We start from the raw sequence: 19,161 nt of genomic DNA on the forward strand, positions 1-19,161 counted from the left end.
ATTAACTTCGTAAAATCGCTTGCTTTTATAAATGGCGACAACAGAAATACAGAAATAAAAGATAAATAGTTAATTGTCAACAAATTCAAATGACAAACTGTTCATTTGTAACTAATTTAAATAATAATTAATATTATGATTAATTATATTCATAATTATTATTAGTAAAAATGTGCATTATTGGTATTTATTATTAATAACATGACCTTAAAATCATTATTTATAATTATTTAAGTAATTATAAAAAACTTAACTTTAAAAAATACTTCATATAAATAATTTATATTCTGGTAAGTTATTTATATAAACTCTAAAAAACAATTTTATTTTTATTATTATTATTATTATTATTATTATTATTTACTACATTAACAATAAGCAATATTAATTACCTGTATTATTTTAAAAAAGACTAATTCTATAATAATAATAAATTACTTTACAAATACATTTAAATAAACATATATATAAACATACACCTTTCACAAGTTTGGGGTCAGTAAGATTAATACAAAATACAATAAAAACACTAAATGCAGTATTACATACTATTATTAAAATAACTGTTTTCTAATTTTAATATTTTAAATATTTCTGTTATTTAAAAAAAATAAAAATGTAAATGACTACTAAAATATATATAATTGTAGCACTATACATTATAAATGTACTGTCACTTTTGATCAATTTAATACAGCATTGCTAAATACCAATATTAATAATAAATATTAAAAACTTTATTTTATTTAAACATACTTAATATAAATTATTTATATTCTGGTAAACTATTTATATACACTCTAAAACAAATTATTTAAACAAGTTTTATTATTTATTATTATTTTAATATTAATTACCTGTATTATAAAAAAATGTTACAAATTCTATGTTATTATTATTATGATTATTATTAATAAATCACTTTTATATTATAATAATAATAATAAATCAACAAATGTAAAATAAAATGTAAATTACTACCAAATTATATTTTGTTGTAGTATACATAAATGTACTGTCACTTTTGATCAATTTAATTCAGCTTTGCTGAATAGCAATATTAATAATTATTATTATAAACATAATTTTATTTAAAAATATTTAACATAAATTATTTATATTAGAAATATACATTTAAATAAACACATAATGTTATCATAATATTTAAACTTACACCTTTCAAAAGTTTGTGGTCAGTAAGATTAATAAAAAATGCAATAAAAACACTACATGAAATATTAGCGCATACCATTAACTACTTACTATAACAGTTTTCTTTTTTCTATTATTCTAAAAAAAACATTGTAAAATGTAAATTACTACTGAAATATATTTTTTATTGTAGCATTATACATTATAAATGTACTGTCATCTTTAATCAATTTAATGCAGCCTTGTTGAATAGCAATATTAATTATTTATAATTGTATTAAAAATTTAATTTTATTTTAAAATATTAAATATAAATTATTTATATAAACTCTAAAACAAGTTATATAAACAAGTTTTATTTATTATTATTATTTACTACATTAACAATACGCAATATTAACTACCTGTATTATTAAAGGTTATGTTATAGCTTCTAAAATAATAATAATAAATCACCTAAAATGTATTTTTATAAATCCTCTGTCAGGTAATATAATTACTTCCCAAGCCAGACAATCCGCAGAGAGCCATAATAGATAGGCCTCCAGTATATCTGGGGCCTGAAAGGTGCTGATTTTGCCCTTGAGCAAACATTACCCTATGAATCATCCTGAACACAGACACGCCCTGACCTATATATCGCCTAATTAATGAATAAGTGATCAAAGCTCTCTTGACACCAGCACAGCACGTCTGATGTACTCCATTTCTCATGGGCAACACCGGCTACGCCCTACGCAGTAAAATCAGACAGAGCTGTAATTAGCACACTGATCAAAGTGTTAATGACAGCCCATAAAAAACAGAACAATCAAACTTGAGACCGCCATAGTTTTTTAGTTGTTTCTTTTAGACTGTAATAGAATTCAGCTGGGAGGTTGTGAATATTAAGTATGAATCCTGCATGTTTTGTGTGTCTCTTTGTGAAATGAAAGGTGCAGACACGTGGTTTCGTTTACTACACAAATACTAAAGCGTGCCCGACACTTGCTGTGCTTTTAGCCTCTGACGCCTCAATATATGAGTACATGAACACATAAACATAATCTCTAGAACTGCTCTGAGAGTCACTTCATGAACATTTTACCGTTTCTTGTGAGAAAACCTATCGTCATATGATATACGTAATAACATAACCTTAAAGATCTTCACAGCAACCCGTCAAAATAAAAGTTTGGTTTAACTTGAAGAAACTGTGACAGAAATATACTTATTACTATATTACTGTATACTATATATTACTATATTACTGTAATGATAGTACTACTACTAATAATAAAATTATTATTAAAACTTTTTTTAAGGAACATTTACCATAAAAACATATTTGCTAGAATTTATTTATGAGAAAAATGTAAATACACAACAAATAAATAAATAATTATTTTTTAAATAAATATAAAATGTAAATATTTTAATTTTGTTAAGTAATATTTAACAGAAAAAAAAGCTAGAATTTATTTACCAGAAAAATGTAAATACACAACACAGTGTTTCTGAAAAAAAAAAAACCAATAATAATAATACTAGTAATAAATTAATAATAAATTATTTTTTAAAATAAATCTAACATTTTAAATATTCAAAAATTTTAAATATAACATTAATTAGATATGATTTAGATTTTTTTAAATAATTGTAAAATGTTAAATATTTTTACATTTTAAACATAAAATTAATTAGAGATGCTTTTGATTATTAAAATGTAATGAAACCATTAAAATGGAATTTGAAGAAATTAGTGAAAAACAGAATCTGGTCAAAATAAAAGTTCACAGGGCTTTAAAAATGTAATTATTGTTACGTTTAATAAACTGCTTAAAATCGTAGAAAAGTTTCATAATTTCAATTAATTAGAAATGCTAGGCATTTCTTAATTTATCCATTAAAACAGAGTCTAGCAAAAAAGAAAAACAGAAAAAACTGAATTTAGAAAAAAATAAAACGCAATTTAGAAAAAAAAAAAAAAAAAAAAAAAAAAAAATCATAAGGCCCTACAAGCCTGTACAAGCTTCTTTCTTCTGTAAAGCACAAATTAAGATATTTTGAAGAATGTTGGTAACCAAACAGCTGACGGCAGCCATTGACTTCCACTGTATTTTTTCCAAACTATGGAAGTCGATGGCTGGCGTCAACTGTTTGGTTACCAACATTCTTCAAAATCATTTTTTGTGTTCAGCAGAAAAAAAAAAAAAACTTGGAACAACATGAGGATGAGTAAATACTGACAGAATTGTTATTTTGGGTGAACTATCTCTTTAGGGCTCCTCTAGAAGTTCAGAAGACATCTTAATTCAAGTCACAGATCTCAATATGAACTCAAACATTTTTCATTTCTGAGCAACGCAAGCCACATAAATGTTTAGTGTGACTCCCACTGTTCTCAATCCAATCAATGGATAAATTACATTGAGGTAAACTGGACTGCACTTCAAAAGATCAACCACCAATTAATAGTTTTCCCTTAAAAAAGGCCTTTCTTTATAGTAAGGAAACATAAGGAGATAAGAGTATTTGGACCTTATTATGAGGACGGAATAGCAGTGTGAGGTTAAAAGACGTGATGCTTCTGACCGCCGCAGTAGTGGCCCACCGCTGTTCCTCATTAGCGCCGTTTGAGTGCCGCGAACGTGAAATCAGACCAAACCGCAAGCCTGTCAGGGTCAATTGAGTGCGTCTCAGGTATGACAGAAATAAGGTGTACTGTGAGGGCTGTTCAGACCGCGGCTCCCCTCTGCTAATCGCACAATAGTTTCGGAGCAAGTGAACAGGAAGGTCATTTAGTGCAAAAAAGACGTTTCTCCTCTAATTACTAGCGCCTCTGTACATCTCACATTGCTGGAGATTGTACAAGCCTTTGAAGCATGTCCTGTCTTTCTTTCCTTCTTGTTATAATGACTTGGGCAATAAAGGTTTTTGAACTGTGCTTTTGGACACACGCTATCATCCCGCTCGCAGAAATAACTAGCTTTGCTCGGACTCGCCTGCTTCCGTGGGGCCCATTAGCACCTGTTAACGAGTTTCTAAAGAGTTTGGTTGTTGAAAGCGTCAGACGGTTTAGGGATCTTGGATTGTAATTAAATGATCGATTAGACTGGGAAAATACTGGACCGGATTCCGACATCATGCCATGTTGGACAGCATCCTGACAGAAAGCATTCATGCGGCTGAACGACTCACACTACCTCCGGCTAACTTAATGAGCTGTGGGTTTCAGCGCTCCCATTTTTCCTCATTATGTCATTCACACAATTAACCCATTCAAGCGTATTATTTTGGATGAGTTTAAGTAAAGCGAGACCAAAAAAGAAAAATAAGGACGCATCAATTTGGATACTTTTGTCAGACAGAACAAAAAAACTACAAGGTGATACTCAAACTGCGTCATTTTTCCAATCTGAACTCTTTTTTTTTGCTTTAGAAAATACACATTTATTACATACACTACCAGTCAAAAGTTTTTGAACAGTACGATTTTTAATGTTTTTTAAAGAATTCTTTTCTGCTCACTAAGCCTGCATTTATTAGATCCAAAATACAGCAAAAACAGTAATATTGTGAAATATTTTTACTGTTTAAAAAATCTGCTTTCTATTTGAATATATTTTAAAATGTAATTTATACCTGTGGTCAAACTTACATTTTCAGCATCATTACTCCAGTCTTTAGTGTCACTTGACTGACAGGATTCTTTGATGAATAAAAAAAGATCCAAAGATCAGCATTTATCTAAAATAAAAAGCTTTTGTAACATTACACACTATGCCATTTAAAAGATTGCAGTCAGTATATATTTTTTTTTTGGGAAAAAAAATTCTAGAAATGAATACCTTTATTTAGCAAGGATGCCTTACATTGATCAAAAGTGATGGTAAAGACATTTATAATTTTAAAAAAGATTTTTATTTCAGATAAATGCTGTTCTTCTGAACTTTCTATTCATCAAAGAAACCTGAAAAATTCTACTCAGCTGTTTTTAACATAATAATAATGATGTTTTTGAGCAGCAAATCAGAATATCAGAATGCTTTCTGAAGGATCATGTGACTGGAGTAATGATGCTAAAAATTCAGCTTTCAAATCACAGGAATAAATTAAATTTTCAAATATATTCAAATAGAAAACAGTTATTTTAAATAGTAAAAATATTTAAAAATTTTGTTGTTTTTTCTGTACTTTGGATCAAATAAATGCAGGCTTGGTGAGCAGAAAAGACTTCTTTAAAAAACACCTTTCAAAAGTTTGGAATCAGTAAGATTAATCAAATATAAAAAAAAAAACAAAAACATTACATGAAATATTACATACTATTATAAAATAACTTTTCTATTTTAATGTTTCTATTTAATGTTTCTATAATTTTGTTAACAAATATATTAAAATGTAAATTACTACTGAAATGTATTTTTATTGTATCATAATACATTATAAAAGTGCTTCAGCCTTGCTGAACAAAATTATTAATTTCTTAAAATAAATCTTACTGACCCCAAACATATCTTATTAGAATTATACACTCAATAATAATACACTCCCAGATAAGTGTTCATATTTTTTATTATAATATATTTAATATTAAAATATTTATTTACATAAAAACAAGCCAAACTTTGCATTTATTGTAGTACTTAAGTAAAAACAAATTAATAATTTAGTAATTTGCATTTAGGTATTTAGTCTTCTGAGTTAATTAAGAAAATTTACCAGCCATGAAACCTAATGTTGCATAATTTTTATTAAAAATATATATTTGATAATTAAATTAATTTTAGTTCTACTTTACAAACTGTGCTGATCATTCCACAGTAAAAAGAAAAAAAAATATATCAAAATTTCTTTTACTTGCCATTTCTTTATAATTGTTTGTGATTTTTTTTTTTCAAACTTTTTTTGTTGTCATTTGCAGCATATGCAATATGCTTATATCAAATATTTATATACTTGTTTTGGTGATTTAATGTGAGCAATATTTTACATATATTTCACCACTGGTGTTACAGAAAAAAACCCAAAACAAAACACTAAGCATCCTAATAAATCTTCTGATAGTAAATACACCACATAGACTAGAAACATCTAAAATGGCTTTCACTTGCAGATTGTGTTCACTGATTAGATTATGAGACGAAAAAACAATATAGAACCTACAATTCAACACATGTACCTCATAAATTATTAATAAAACAACATTAACTATTATTAATAATGTTAATGTTAAATATTTTATACTGATTTTCTTAAATTATTAATGTTATTGTAAATTACTGTTGATCATCATAATTAGCATTTTCATGCTCATGGATTTGATTAATAATTGGCAAGTACACGATTGGCTAAGGCATCTCTAAAAACAAGAGAAGCTGGCATATTTAATTAGCAGTAATGTGGTGAGCAGAGGGAACAGTTTTTTAACAGTGTAATGGATGAAATTAACAGAGCAGAGATTGGATTGGAAAGAGTCCAGGGCAAACAGTGGAGCGATCCGTCAGGGATAGAGACACCAGGCTCTCTCTCTCAGGCCACGCTGTGGGGCGAGCATGTGACTCTGGCACGCAAATGTTTGACTCTCCAGAGATTTGGCAGCGCTGTCCCACTACACAAGTTTCCCAGAAGCAGCTGCTTGCATTGCACAACACACTAATACCAGGTTATTAAAATGTCCGGGGGGCTGAATGTTCATCGGCCTTTACTGCTGACCTGAAACTTGTTTTGCATTTAGTAGTAACAGGCCAGGTTAAAGTGTGCTGGAGGTTTGCATCTTAAATCAAACTCTCAGCACTTTCAGCATACTGATAATATGCTCACACGGGTACTTCATTAAACACTTCTTAACGAACACAAGATAAACTGAGATGTAAAATTACAGTGTAGTTATTTTTGGTTCATTGATGGTTAATCTACAGTAAGTATTGCTGTAAAGTTCATCTGAAACTAAAACAAAGAATTCAGTCTACACTGTAGAAAATGCTAGTAATTTGGTAAAACAGAGAAACTGCTGCATGCTAAACATGTTAACTGGTTAGCTGTAATATACAGTTAAATATTAACAAGACAATGCATGTTTAAATGCATGTTTATTTTTATTACTATTGTTAATATTATTTATTTGATTAATTTTATTAATATAAATATGTATTAACATTATAATATGTAATAATATATAATGAAATGTACAATATTATGATTTGATATATATATCTATATATAATATATCATGCAAATGGTAAGTATGAATCACCTTAAAAAACAATAATACACTCCCAGATAAGTGTTCATATTTTTTATTATAATATATTTAATATTAAAATATTTATTTACATAAAAACAAGCCAAACTTTGCATTTATTGTAGTACTTAAGTAAAAACAAATTAATAATTTAGTAATTTGCATTTAGGTATTTAGTCCTCTGAACATATTAAAAATATATTCCTTATAACACATTTATTTACATAAAAACACCCACATTTTGCATTTTACTGTAATACTTAAGTAATAATTAATAATTTAGTTAATAATTTAGTAATTTGCATTTGGGTATTTAATATGTCTTCTGAACATATTAAAAATACGTAACTTATAACATATTTATTTACATTAAAAAACACCAAAATTTAGCATTTATTGTAATACTCAAGTAATAATAAATTAATAATTTTGTTAATAATTTAGTCATTTGCATTTAGGTATTTTGTCTTCTGAACATATTAAAAATATATTCCTTATAACTAATTAATTTACACAAAAACCACTCAAACTTTGCATTTATTGTAACACGTAAGTAATAATTAATAATTTAGTTAATAATTTAGTTATTTGCATTTAGGTATTTAGTCCTCTAAACATATTAAACATGTATTCCTTATAACACATAAATTCACATAAAAACCACTCAAATTTTGCATTTATTGTAATACTTAAGTAATAATTGAGTTAATAATTTAAATATAATTTAATAATTTGCATTTAATCTTCTGAACTTATTAATAATATTTTTCTTTTAATAATATTATGCATTATTTGTTTATAATTTCATTATTTGTATGGCAACATAATAATATAATATATAATATAATATAATATAATATAATATAATATAATATAATATAATATAATATAATATAATAATTAGGATCATATAAAACACGAATAAACTGAAACCTTGGCATATCCACAAGTCTATTACAGTAAAAATACAAAGAGCAATTATACACACACACTACCCTTGATCAACTCATAATGTAGTACAAATTAAATTTTGTTTGACTTTACAAAGTCGTGTGCGTGAACTCTCTCTTACACACACACACACACACACACACACACACACACACACAGTACTGAGTACTACATGTGGTTGTTAGGGATAATTTATATTCTATTTGAGCTGGTGCCAAAATCATCCCTGTCAGTAATGGTATTTTACAGACAGGCAAATGTGTTTGGAGGTCACTTAATAGCTCATTAGAAATGAGAGCACCTGCCCCCCCACCACACATACAAACCACAGATGTTACCAGAACAAGCACGAAACTGTCTGCTGCCCTCCCCTGAGACATTGCTAGCCCTCTACTGGGATGAAACAGCATCAAATTCTGTTTGGAAACAGCAGCCTGGGAATTAGGTTTCCTCCACTGTTGCCCAAGGCAACTAAATCAGAGTCTGAGCGTTGAGGAAAGCATCAATTCATCAGCCAATCAGCTCCTCAAACAGACGCTTTGTACCCGGTGCGGTGTGCACAATTGTGGTGCGAGCAGGAATCTAAAGAGATTTCTGAGGCGTTTGATTGTTAAAGGCATAAACCACAAGTTCTTACAACTAGCTTTCTTCTGTGGAACACAAAAAGAGATACTAAGGAATGAGTTTTCAAAAAGTAGATTTGTAAAATGTAAAATGACTGTATGAATCTTATCCAAAAGCGTCATAACTTAGATAATGCTTGAAAATTATATGACAACCACAAAAACTAAAATGGAAAATTGCGCCATTACTTCATCATATTCATATCATTGAAAGCTTATATTACAATATTAAAAGCTCAATTTATTATGTAGAGTATTATGAGAGAGAGATGGACTGAGCGAGTATGATTACCTGCTTATGATACAGCATTCATTCTTTAGCTCAATCTCATATTCACAATAAAACATTACTTTGAATATCTGCTGAGGAAATCTAATATCCTGTCACACTGTCCTACAATCTGCTAATGGTGATTTCCGACGACAGCGCTGCTCAGTGCATTTGTTGACTCCATTTCGCAAGGTGTTGTTAAACAGTGATGTGTCGTTCATGAACGATTCGTTCAATTTGAACTAATCTTTAATATGACTCAGGACGAACGAGTCGTCTCAGGAAGGGATTCGTTCATTTCGTGTTCATTTGATGTGACAAAAGAACGAATATTACAGACCAAGGTTGCCAGGTTTTCACAACAAAACCTGCCCAATTGTTATTCAAAAGTAGCCCAATCACGTTTTGAAGGGGGTCCCCAGTAAAAATTGCATTCTGGGGGTAAAATACACCCTTTTTGGCAGGGTTCCCTTGGTAAAATTTGCATTTCAGGAGCATTATTGGGGTCGCTTCTACCCGTGAAAAACAACCCATGCCAACAGTGTTAAAGTAGCCCAATTTCACTGGAAATGTGCAGACTTGGCAACACTGATACAGACAGGAGGGGGGGGGATCTAACAGACTGCATAACCTGAAACAATGAATTAAACATTTCTGTTTCTCATAATTTGGCATTATAGTTTTATTGCATTAACAGTCTTGTTTGAAACGTTGCATAAGTAGATGTGTTGTGAAATTTGGCTATTAACATCTAACATTTTAGTTATATTCTGCTGAAGTGAACGAAATTAACAAAATGACTTGAAAAAAGATTCAAAGACCCGAGTCAGTAACATGATCTGATCTTCCTATCACTATTGTTGAAAGTAAAAATAGCATCTTTGTTTCCAACACGTCTCTTTCAATATAAAAGGCTTTACTACCGACTAATGGCGGAATAATGTAACTAAAATCACCATCACGTACACACACACAGTTTTCCAACACTAAATATGATTATTAAATACTACTATTATTTATATGAAATACTATTAATTGAATAATAATATTTAATAAACAACAAAACCCATCATAAAAGTTGCTAGGCAATTCAGTCAAAAGTAAAAAAGCAGCGCTCTGATATACAGCATTTACTGTGATGAGACTTTGGCCTCAGCCAAAACTATTTGCTCTGGAACAAATAACAGATTATTAAGACCAAAGACTGGCTGTTAGATTTACCCAAAACGAATTATATCTTATGTTTAACCACTATAGAGACATCAGAGCCAGCAGCAAATTCCAGAAGATCTGGCCGAGGTAAGGCTGCTCTCGGCAGCCTCATGAGTGCTGAATGGCTGCTGACGCTCTGGAGCTCACATCTCCGAAAACACTGAAGCAAATTTTCAAATAGACGTTATCTTTATTAACAATTTGGATATTTGCAGTCTAAACAACTACGTTCTCACCTAAAAATTCTTGAAACGACATTCTGTGACACAAAAACAGTATTATTTAAAAATGATAGTGAATTTGGGCATCCGCCATGACACTCGCTGTGAGAAATACTGCATGTGGAGTGATACAAACAAAACACACACAGACACACATATATATATATATATACACATATATATATCTGTAAACACTGCACTGTAAAAACAAAACAAAAAAATCTATAAAAATATAATGACATTTTTCGTATTTTTACAGGTATTTTATGTTTTCTGAATTTTGCACTTCTAATTGCATACCTTAAGTATATTTTTCAATAAATGCATTAAAATACATGAATGTATAAATAACTAATTTGTGTTGGTGCAAACATGATTGTTGCAGATGGTATAAATAAGATTTAGAGGAAAAACTGGCATTTATAGCACATCTTGGCTCGCCTTCTACCTCCTCCGTTCTGACACCCAAGGGCGCACTTGCTGGCACCGCAGTGTTGTGCAGCACCGCTGTCACCGTTATCACTCCGGGGAGTAAAGAGCAGACCACCGCTTGATTGGTGAATGTCCCTCAAGCGTAGCTCTCACCTCCCTATTGTGCACCTCAATACTGGAACCTCGTTATGCTCAGAATGTCACTGCCAGTATCAGTCACCGGGTCTTGGGGGAAAGCTTACACCTCGACCCACAGATCAAAATTAAACACTGCAAATGCAATTTGCAATCAGGCTGATTGTGAAAAATAGATTGTTCTGCAAAAAATGATCAAATAATAATAACAAATACAAACATTGGGGTAAGTACATTTGTTTTTTTTTCCTAAGAAATCAATTTTCTTTTTTTTTTCAGTGAGGTGCATTAAATTGATTAAACGTAAAGACATTTATAATGATATCAAATATTTTTAATTTAAATAAATATTTACTTTTTATTCATCAAATTAATTTAACTAATTACAATTAATTAAGCATCTGTTTTCAACATTGATAATAATAAATGTTTCTTTAGCAGCAAATCAGCATATTAGAATGATTTCTGAAGGATCATGTGACACTGAAGACTGGAGTAATGATGCAGAAAATTCAGCTTTGCATCACAGGAATAAATTACATTTTAACATATACTCAAATGTAAAAGAGTTCTTTTAAATTGTAATAATATTACTGATTTTACTGTACTATTGTTAGTGGGAATGAAACAGTTCATTCATAAACATTAAAACAAAAATCAAGGGTTATGTATACACTACAAGTCAAAAGTTTTTAAACAGTAAGATTTGTAATGTTTTTGACGAAATCTCTTCTGCTCACCAATGCATTTATTTGATGCAAAGTACAGCAAAAGCAGTGTAATTTAGAAATATTTTTTCTATTTAAAACATCTGTTTTCTATTTGAATATATTTTTAAATGTAATTTATTCCTGTGATCAAAGCTACATTTTCAGCATCATTACTCCAGTCTTCAGTGTCACGTGATCCTTCAGAAATGATTCTAATATGTTGATTTGATTATTATTATTATCATCAATATTTAAAACAGCTGAGTATTTTTTTTCAGGATTATTTGATAAATAAAAAGATCCAAAGATCAGCATTTATCTGATATAACAAGCTTTTGTAACATTATACACTGTACCACTTAAAAGCCTGCAGTATATATTTTTTTCTTTATGGGAAAGAAATACTTTTATTTAGCAAGGATGCTTTAAATTGATTGTAAAGACATTTATAATGTTACATATTATTTCTATTTCATATAAATGCTGTTCTTCTGAACTTTTTATTCATCAAAGGAACCTGAAAAAAACAATCCTATTATGTTTTCAATATAATAATAATAAATGTTTTTTGAGCAACAAAGCAGAATATTAGAATGATTTCTGTATGATCATGTGACTGGAATAATGATGCTAAAAATTCAGCTTTGAAATCACAGGAATAAATTGCATTTTAAAGCATTTTGAATAGTAAAAAAAATCTAAAATTGTACTGTTTTTGCTGTACTTTGGATCAAATAAATGCAGGCTTGGTGAGCAAAAGAGACTTCTTTAAAAAAAAAACTTTTGACTGGTAGTGTATGTGCAGAAAATTCATCTGAACAGTTAAGAAAACAACTTTAAATATTTACAAATGGCAAATTACAAATAGAAAGCAAACACCTGTAGGCCTTAAGTTATGACAAGTCAGTCCTAAGTAGCATTTAAGAGCATACTCACACCGTCATGGGAAATGCAAGTGAAAACTTTACACACACAGAAGTATTTATAGTCAAGATCTGTCATTAGTATTAAAAAAACATGCAGTTGCAATGAATGAACAGGATGCTTCAAAATTAAGCTTCAAAAAGATGTAAAAACACCTTAAAGTCATCATTAAGTATTCTATAACTACTATCATGCGGCACAAGTCATAAAGAGCGCTTTTATAATATTTTAGCAGTGCATTATTGTGAGTTTGGTGCTTGACAGTCTCATTATGCTACACACAATGGCCAAAACATTATTCAAAATTTCTTCTTTTGTGTTCCACTGAAGAGAGAAAGTCAAATGGGTTTGCAACGGCACGAGGCTGAGCAAATGATGACAGAATTTTCATTTTTAGATGAACTATCCCTTTAAGTCAGACAGCACGCCGGCTGAGGAATACGCACGGTTGGTGGCTGCCTGTGTCAAATTTATATCTCTACTTCCTCCTCCTCCAAAAAAAAAAAAACACAAGCACGCATCCGCTCCAAATTCTCTATTTTCTTTTTTCTCGACTCTGAGGGCAGGTGTTGCCAGAGATAAAAGAGAACGCAGAATAAACGAGTGTGCTTGTAATGATGAGGTCCCTTCTCATCCCTCCTTTTCCTTTTCTCTATCTCACTTCGCTAATTTCCCGTCAGCGTCTGATGTCTTGCTTATTACCAATGGCCTCTGAATCCACCGAATAATTAGCCGAGGAAAATAAACACGGGGTGCCCACCGATGCATGAAGGTCATTGGGTGTCATACTGCACTGTGAGCTGCATGACGAGGGACTGGGGGGGGGGTGCTGCAGAAGAATGGATGACAGTATTGATTATTTTTCTTCTCTGCTTTGAGTTATTGGATCGGTGCTGCGCTTGCATGTGCTGGTTGGCAGCACTGGGAAATATGCTTCTAACGGCTGGCACAAGCTATGTTTGGTGTGCGCTTATATATGTTTATGGGTCCTCTGGGCTACAGGCTCCTATATGTCAAGTTCACTGTGATTAGTCATAAAAACAAAAGCAGGGAGAAGGAAACAGCTTTGTCTCCTTTGTGCAGTACAGCTTCTTTTTTCAATACATGAGCAATTGGATGTTGGTGTGTAGGAATGAAAATCATGAAACAAGATTATGAGAGACTCAACAAGAATGGCCAGTGCAGGACAGCTTCCAGTTGTAGCTAATAATGAAATATTATTTTATTTAAATACATTTTATGAACATCTGCATATGGATAAGATCAGAGATCAGATATTTATACCCTAGTAAAAAAATAATAACATTAATGTTAAGTATTAACATATTTACTGACATATTGCTTGAAAATTATTGATTTAAAATTTTATTTAAACTTTATTTGGAGTGCTACTTGTGCACAATGCACATTTCTTAATATTAAGCCTAAAATGTGTTTTAATGTTACTACTGATGAGGACTGTATGATCTTTGAATACCATCTGTCTTTAAATGCGAAATATTTAAAGTGTACCTGAAGTATATTTGTAATAGTTTCACTTTCCCCAAAAATAAAAATTACCCCATGATTTACTTATGTTTACGCTATGCCTAGGTCTTACTTCATCTGCTGGAAAGCCACTTTCTCATGAACATGAGTACAACAGTTAGTGGAAGCTAGAGATTATGGTTTTTAAAGTTTTATATATGGATATTTTTTTACACAAATGCATCGATTCACTTCAGAAGGCCTTTATTAACCATCCAGAGCTGTGTGGAGTACTTTTTATGATGGATAAATGTACTTTATTTTGCTTCAAAATCTCAACAGCCATTGACTGCCATTATAAAGATTGGAACAGCCAGGACGTTTTTAATATAACTTTAACTATTTGAATGTATGACTGTATTCGACTGAAAGAAGACAGTCATATACACCTAGGATGGTTTAAGGGTGAGTAAATCATGGGGAAATTTTCATTTTTGGGTGAACTGTCTCTTTAGGAAAGTCTAAATTTCACACAATTCATTGCACAATACTATGTTATGACTTCAAAACAACCTTTTGAGGATTTGAACATTTATACTTTTGAATGCTAGCGTCGCACATACAGCTTCATATGTATGAGTTTTCAACCTGAACTTATGGCAATTCATGCATATTTTACAAGGTGGCTAATTCATACAAATTCGTATGACCTGGCTCATACGAATTCAAGCATTTGTGAAAAATTGGACGTATTTTACGGGGTAGCAAATTCATAGGAATCAGTAAGAGTGACCACCACTAACCTTATCCCTAAACCTACCCCTCACAGAAAACATACAGAATCTCTCGTATGATGTTGTATGATTTTGTACATTAGCCAGCTTTTACAATATGCACGAATTATTTGTAAAATAGCGTTGGGGTTTTCTAATGCAGTAGGTTTGCTCAGTAGCAAACTACGTTTTGACAAAACAGCTCAAACTCATTTATACAGAAGTTAAATTAGCATGGTTGCATAAGCAAATGCGTTTTTATATCACTTTGTTAACATTATCAAATAAGTTTAGGGCTGGGTTTGGTGTCTGGGTATTTACAACATGACAGAGCATTAACTTTTACTAGACATTTTAATTCTGAACCACCACAATACGTACCTGAAGCAATGCGACAATTCGTGCATGTGTCATCGCAATAATAAAATGTCACAGTCACTTAATGAACGTGTGTTTTAGAGCCACTTACTAGACATTTCACTCTGAAACTAAAGTGAAACGTGCAATAAGGTATGCAATATCTGTGTTGCAGAAACATCATCACAAGCACAGATTTCCAATGAGCCTGGGTTGCTAAAAACACACTCTAGCTATGAGACTATATATAAACAGTCAGAACAGGACAACCAAAGAAGGTAAAAGTGATGTCAAATAGAGAAAAAAGGACAAAAAAAAATCTGTCTGCCTTCCTAAGGCAAAAGCAGACTCTTTTCACCCCCCATGGATAAGTGCAAAACGTATACTGTATCAAACCAAAGCACATACAAAAATATTAATAAAAAGACTCCTATTTTACATAAACTCATCCAAGTATGCCCAGAGACAGAGAAGACCTTTTCCCCGAGACAGCTCTAAATGGCTCCGGGCTACATCTGGTATTGCTGATAAAGTCTTGCAGTGGCTCCTCCAACCAGATATATCATAAAATTATTGGGCTTTAGGACTCCGCAGGCTGTTCCTTTGGGAAGTCTGACTTTCCCCATCCTCAGCTGAACACTACTAAATCAACAAAGCAGCAGCACTTCTGTGGCCTTTGTAGACTAGCTAGGCCAGAGGGCATGCCATCACTAAGACGCCAGGGAAGATTTGGACCCTCTGGCACTTTTTATTCAAGTTGCCGGAGCCGGTCCTTGGTTTATCGGAGTTAATGCAGATTTAATGTTGCGAAGACTCCCTCCCCTTCTCGTTCCGTATGCGTGCGCGTTTTATAACAAGAGACGTGCTTCAAACTGTACATAATAAGACAAATACAACCAATTCCATTAGCATCATGTTCACTCTGTGGATTCAAAACAAATTAGCCTACAGCAAAATTGCCCAAAGCAACAAGAAATCAGTTGCATCTCAGCCTTTTATTTTAAAGTTACACGTCTTAGTCATAAATATGCTTAACGTTGTGTCTCGGTAAGAATAGAGACTGTTTCGCCTGCTTTATTTACAAGAAAAGCTGTGCGCTTCTGTAACAAAGCAGAGTATTATAATTGGTGATGCTTGCTAAGGCACTTACTATATTGCATAATATTACTCATAATCAGGGTTAGGGGCTTTGAAAAACACTAAACTTCAGTGCATAATTTGTCCTGCACCATTTCATGTAGTTCAAATGGCACAGCATGGCATTAGCAATAGGTTTGTTTCCCAGGGAATGCATGCATTAAAAAAATGTAAACCTTGCATGCAATGTAAGTCACTTTGGATAAAAGCATCTGCATAAACATAGCAACCACAAGCTAAAAAATACTGTTTGAATACTGTAATAAACATACAGACATGCCTTGGCAACCACCCAAAACACTACAGAGTTGTAGTGGCAACTTTTGCCCAAGTAAGCATTTTTTTTCTTTAGAAGATGTAGGCTAAAATTAAAGTTACATACTTTAAATATTGTTAGTTTAGTTATTTATGATGGTGAATGCACTTAAGCATTTTTTAGTGTTCAACATAATGTCTACAAACCACATTTTAGAAAAATCTTGGCAGACACCTTTGACTGATATGAAAGTGCATATATTGTGCATGAATGAGACTTAATGCTGCTGTAAGCATTTTTTTCTAATATGCCGGCTCTCTGCCAGTGACGTCATTCGGAGTGGGCCTATCCGTTTGACTAGGGGGAGACTTGTTTTAACAGTTTTCCACTGTTTTTGAAACAGAAATGCGCTTGCAGCAGCTTTAGGCAGGTAATTGTGCATTGAATTCAAATCTTAAATCTAAACCAACGGAAAGAATTAAATATCAATACAACTGCCATGCTTGAACAGAACAGAGTAATAATTTATACAATAGGTAGTCCAACAGCACTAACAGCACGCCAGTTGTCTGTGAGTGACTCTTTCTGCAAGTACACCTTAGTAACCTCCTAGCAACTCTATAGCAACCACCCAAAACAACCTAGCATCTATAACATAACAAGGATGTTATGCAACCTGTTCATACTGGCATCTAAGTAAGTTGCACCACAATATTTGGAATAGATGCAAGGAAATTTGTGACCCTGGACTACAAACCAGTCATAAGGGTCAGTTTTTTACAAAAATAAATGTGCTTTCCATTGATGTATAGTTTGTTAGAATAGGACAATATTTGGCCAAGATACAACTATTTGAAAATCTGGAAACTGAGGGTGCAAAAAAATCAAAATATTGAGAAAATCGCCTTTAAATTGTCCAAATGAAGTTCTTAGCAATGCATATTACTAATCAGAAATTACGTTTTTATATATTTACGGTGGAAAATTTACAAAATATCTTCATGGAACATGATCTTTACTTAATATCCTAATGATTTTTGGCATAAAAGAAAAATCGATAATTTTGACCCATACAGCGTATTGTTGGCTATTGCTACAAATATACCCGTGCTACTTATGACTGGTTTTGTGTCCAGGATCACATTTGATATTAACAACTAAGATATATGGGAAGTGTTTTCTCCCTTTCTGTAGGAGAAAAATCCCTAAATCCCCTTAACTGTTTTTTATACAAATGCTTAAATTGCACATATTACACAATAATAAAGTTACAGTTACATAATTATATTTCTACTCCAATTCGTTTTTTTAAATATAAACATTTAAATGGTGGTTGTCATAAAAACTTGATGGATTCTTTTTTCGTCTTATATTATAAAACGGATTGTTCTGATTGGTTGAGCCACATTCTAAACTGTTGTAAATTACTCTACAAACACACACCTTTGTTTACATTTGTGTCTTGCTCAGCAACCACTTTGTTGCAACTACAACCGTTTCTGAGGAACTACATTGTTTGGTGGAAGAATAATGTTTTATTAATATGATCACACTTTATTTGCTCTGTTTTATTTAACCTTACTACATAAACGTCACATTTACTCCGCTTTGCATTGTGCCTAACAATGCCCCTTAGCTGTTATAAATTCACTGTAAACCATGGCTTCTTGGGGCTTATTGCTTTAATGAATGTCATATGGTGCATATATTTATCAAAATGCTCCTCTCTGGAATTCATTTTTCTAGCTCAGTAACGAGTTTACGGTCACCAAATATGTTTTTTTCTGAGGTAAATGTGACGTTCCGTAACATATTGCTTACAAGCTGTAATACTGACGTCTTTGCGTGGTTGAAATACTGATTTATACAACAGATAGTCCAACAGCACTATTCATTGTTTTTCTCTCTCCAGCTGTCTAAATATTTTTTTAGCAACTCTTTCTGCAAGTACACCCTATAGCAATCACCCAAAACACCCTAGCAACTACAGTATAACAAGGATGTTATGCAACCTGTTTATATTGGCATCTAAGTAAGTTGCACCACAATATTTAGAATAGATGCAAGGAAATTTGTGACCCTGGGCCACAAAACAGGATAGGATAATATTTAGAAAATACAACTATTTGAAAATCTGGAATCTGAGGGTGCAAAAAAAAAAAATAAATAAATAAATTGTATAATGGAAGTTTTTAGCAATGCATATTACTAATCAAAAATTAAGTTAATATTTTTTACCCAGCCCTAATATTGTGAAATATTGGACAACTTTGAAATAACTGTTTTGTTTTTGAATATATTTTAAAATTCAGTT

The 19,161-nt window shown here is 31.5% G+C and overlaps 1 protein-coding gene across 1 annotated transcript in view; it reads right to left on the reverse strand.

Moving 5' to 3' along the window:
- The window catches only part of raly (RALY heterogeneous nuclear ribonucleoprotein), a 98,715-nt gene that overhangs the window by 19,116 nt on the left and 60,438 nt on the right, over positions 1–19,161 (reverse strand). The gene's annotated exons all lie outside the window — the stretch shown is intronic.

This window comes from Labeo rohita, chromosome 6, assembly GCF_022985175.1.
Source record: "Labeo rohita strain BAU-BD-2019 chromosome 6, IGBB_LRoh.1.0, whole genome shotgun sequence".
Taxonomy (NCBI): domain Eukaryota; kingdom Metazoa; phylum Chordata; class Actinopteri; order Cypriniformes; family Cyprinidae; genus Labeo; species Labeo rohita.